The sequence below is a fragment of the Stegodyphus dumicola genome, chromosome 9 (assembly GCF_044657685.1).
Source record: "Stegodyphus dumicola isolate Sdum_Otavi_A_Nest chromosome 9, ASM4465768v1".
NCBI lineage: Eukaryota > Metazoa > Arthropoda > Arachnida > Araneae > Eresidae > Stegodyphus > Stegodyphus dumicola.
Window position 1 is genome coordinate 117,338,778 of NC_140776.1, and position 4,697 is coordinate 117,343,474.

Consider the following 4,697-nt stretch of genomic DNA (forward strand, 5'->3'; position numbering starts at 1 on the left):
ACCAACAGTTTCGGTATATCTCAAGTTTCATCAATAGAATTTATTTCGTCTTAATAGAAGTAAACATGACTATGCCATTCTTTTCCTGAATGATGAGATGTATAAAAAAGGTGAGGCATTTACATGGTCGTTTCTCAAAATACTGCATCTAAAATGCACACCCTGTACACCTTGCCGAAAAGTTTCATGAATTGTTCACAGACAATTGCAAACTTATTTCTAATGTAAAAAGGATGTTTTTAGAATTACCTGCTAGAGCAAAAGTCTTTAGAGAGATTGCAGTTGATATATTGTTGCCTTTAAATCCAGTTTTGAAAAAGTGAGGAATATGGTAGCGTGAGCTTGCTATTTTGGCGAGTAGTAGCGTTTTTAAGAGGTGGAGGTAGGGTGATTGCACAGAATGCCAAATACTGAAGTTTTTTTATAGATTTCTTTGTGAAATGTTCTATCTTTGTTCAGTTATTTCTGGTTTCAGTGAAGGGTGATTAACAGATTTTTACTTTCTGTATGCTTTCGTGGGCAGAAAATACAGTAAGGTTGGCCCTAATGACTAGTATTTTGTCAAAACCACAGATGCTGTCAATATTTTTTATGTTCTTCGATTAAAATGCTTAGGCGTTATTTAAAAAGGCATCTCTAAATAAGAGTTTCACATTTATAGCTTAATATTTCTCTCAAATACAAGCTTCCCTGGAGAAACAGAATCTAAATTTAGTAGCCTCTTCGTATGCATTTGATGTGATGAAAAATGTGTCTCCATATTTACGTTGAAAAAGGTGTAGGTTCAAGCATTGTGAAAACATGTTTGATATCGTTACGAATCCTGTGAATCTCTCTGTTTTAAATATGCACCTGTCCCATCAGCAGATGATTGTTTTCCTGCCTCAGGGGCATTTTAACAGATACAACTTGTCAATGGAGAATCTGAAGAAAATGCCTATGATATTGACACAAGTGAACAATGTGTTACATGGTGATATTCCTTTCTTATGTATCAAGGCAGGGAATCTTTTTTTTGCTGTTTGTTTTAGGTAATTCTTGACCATGGTATTTATTATTCATTAGCATATTTTCTCTGGAATTCATGAAAAATACTAATATTTTAATGATATGTAGGAATATGTTTTTATGTACTTTGTTTATCGATATTAAGAAAACTTTATCTTTATCAGTGCTAGTTATAGTACATGAAGTGCATTAATGAATTCACAACTTAACACAGTTAACATATTCATTTTTCCCAAACTATATTTTAAAGACATTTTTCTTTATGCAGTTTGAAGTCATTTGAATTTAGATTACACCACACCAGTTTGTTAATTTTGGTGACTCTGGGAGTGCATAAAACTTCTCAGTCATCTCACAGAGCCAATAAAATGATAATAATCTTTATTTTACTGAAATCATTTATTGGATGTAACACCTAACATCTTCCGAAAGGTAAATATTAAAAAAAAAATATCATTTGAAATATATTATTTCATTATAATGTTACTCATAAAAACTTATCTGCTTAATATTACAGGTAACATTATAACAACAGAAGTAAAAAACACTACTTCATTAACCATTTAAAAATGTATATTTTGAGAGGACACGATATTTAAGAGCTGCATGGAATAATACGGCTCTTAGAAAGAATCTAATCTAATCGGTATCTTTTACAAAATTGGCCTTGGCTACAAAGAGCCTTAATCCAATCGGTTTTGATCATGCCATTCGGCCAGTTGGTTAGAGAGAGTAGTAGTGCATACGCACCCGCACAGAGGCGAAAAATTTATAGGAGATAATCCTGCGATTATAGCTGTACATGTGATAAGCAATTTGGCATTAGCAATTATTACGGCAGTGGTCTCAGTTCTCGTACAGTAGGCGGCATGGCGGTCAGATCGGAAAGCAATCCTTCAACCTCGGCATCCACTCCCTGAATGAGAGAGGAGCACTTAGAATTCTAAGCAACAAGTGAAACCCACGTGATGTGGGTCACCCAATCAGAGAAGAACTTAGTTCGCAAAGTTCTATTTGACCAGAGTGGTCACATGATTGATTCAATTGAATGGAAATTAAAATAATAGAAATAAACTTGAATAAATGAGATCTTGGGTAAATGGAAAAGATATATACACTATTTACATATTTACAATCACCATCTAGGATTGTGATGTATTGTGCGCGGTCTTTTTACCGTATGTTCAATAGTTGGATCATAATCAATGATGTTTTTGATTGCTTGGTACTCGCTATTCCTAGCTTTCTCAAAGAAATTGTGAGATATGGTGAGGATGTGATCCATAAGATCAGGAATTTTGAGGTCTTTCTGGATATCTTTATTCCTGATAAACCAGGGAGCGTTTGTGATTGATCGTAATATTTTATTTTGTAAAATACCAATCTTTTTCCTTTCATTTTTATTGCGAATAGCCCAAGCAGGGGCGGCATATGTAAGGATCGGTCTAATGAGAGAAGTATAGAGAATCTTTTTTGTATGTAAGTTAAGTTTGGAGTTACGTCCAATAAGTGGATAGATAGCCATATAAGCAGAATTCCCTTTATTGGCAATGTATTGAAGGTGGGTTTTGAAGTTCAGCTGTTTATCGATATAGACACCCAGATATTTGTAAGCATCATTATGTGGGATAGGAGTGCTATTGATTTTAATTTCAGTATTGACATTCTGAAGTTTTTTATAACGTCTATAGAGAACAGTATTGCATTTGTGAGCGTTGAGATTTATTTTCCAAATTGTGCACCAGTGTGCAATATTGTTAACATACATTTGGAGGTTGTTAATGGCTAGTTGAGGTTGAATAGATTCAGAGAGTACAACAGCATCATCTGCATATTTGAGTACTTTGGAGTTAAGTGGTTGAGGAAGATCGTTAATATAAATATTAAAAAGTTTTGGGCTCAAAACACTGGCTTGAGCGACGCCACAAAACATCCTTTTCTTTTTGGAGAAGGTATTACCTATTCTGACTTGGAAAGTTCTGTTACATAGAAAAGAGAAGATAATTTTAATTAAATTTTTAGGAATTTCGAGATCTATGAGTTTTAGAATTAGCCCAGCATGCCACACTCGATCAAAAGCTTTCTCAAAATCGAGGTAGCATGCGGCAACTGCACTTTTTTTCTGAAACGCAAGAGCTATTGTTTCCACAAGATTTAAGACTTGGTGAGTGGTCGAGTGACCTTTTCTAAATCCAAATTGTAAGTTATCAATAATGTCATTATTTTCAAGGAAGTTTGTGAGTCTATTGTTAAGGATTTTCTCATAAATTTTGCCCATAGCCGGCAAAAGACTGATAGGTCGATAGCTATTGACATCTTTTGGGTTTTTCCCCGGTTTGGGAATAAAAATTACGATAGAGTGCTTCCATTGTTGGGGGAAGTATGACTGTCTAATACAACCATTGATAATATTGCAGAGATTGATAATGCATCTATTTGGCAGGGCTTTAAGTGCTTTATTGTTAAGTTGGTCGTAACCTTTCGCTTTTCTTGGCTTAAGGTGTTTAATAATGTTTTTCACCTCTTTAGGAGAAGTAAACTGTATGTGCCTTTGAGGCGTAAAATTGCGTATGTAGTTGACTGCTTCTTGAGCTTCGTTTTCAGTTTCCGAGTTATTAGACGGGAGGGGTTTATAGATATTTTCTTGTACTTCTGCCATGAGGTCAGCAATGTCTTGGTCCGAATAATATTTAGTACCAGAGTGTTCAATTGCGTGCTGGGTATAACTGTTATTATTTTTGAGGGAGCGCGCGATTCTCCAAACATTTTCATGGTTCGGCTCCAAATTTTCAAGTAGGTGGTCCCATTGTTGATTCCTGTATTCTTGAATTTCAGTCTTGATTTTTCGGTTTAGGTAATTGAGGTGCCGTTTATCATTTGGGTTTCTAGACTGATGCCAGGTCTTAATGGCTGCGTTTCTGAACTTGATAGTATTTTTAATCTGGGTGGGAAGGGTTTGAGATTTATTTTCTTTTATGGAGTAAGTAGCAGTGGAAATAGCGTTTTGAATGGTAGTAGTAAATTTATGGATTTCGTTCTCTATTGCAAAGCTCTTAGAAAGACGACAACCACGTTATCTTTAACTCCCCTCCCAACTTATTTACATCTTCTCAAACGGAAATGACGTCTGGCGAGCAGCCGAGAGTGGGGAGCTCTGGGATAGATGAGAACCCAATGTCTAGGCGCTTGTAGGCTTACAAGCCCACTAAAGCAAATAACCGCTTGTCGCTTTAAGAGTTTTAGATCACTTATTTAGAATTTAAAAAATATTTTAGGCATTTTATTAACCTACTTGCCGTTTACTATTTTTATTACAGAGATTATTACCCGAATGCTTCTTATCGAAATAACCTGAGATACAGATCCCATTTTTAACATTAACTAAAAAATAAAACTATTTGCAGAATGTAGAAAAATATTATGATGCACGCTGAATTTTTTTAGTCTTTCAAAAATTTGATTTCGTTTTCAGCATTTAAAATTCATATTAATTCAAATATTACTCATATTCTTAAAATTTGCAATGATGTGCTGATGCATGTTACGGATTAGGAATATTGAAGACATCAGCCATTTAGGTCGAAAGTACAAATTTTCAAGTCTTTTTAAGGAATGCTTCTTTGATTCCTCTATTTTATTCGTGAATAAAGTCCACGAACAAACCTTATATAAATTTGTTTTTCATTTTT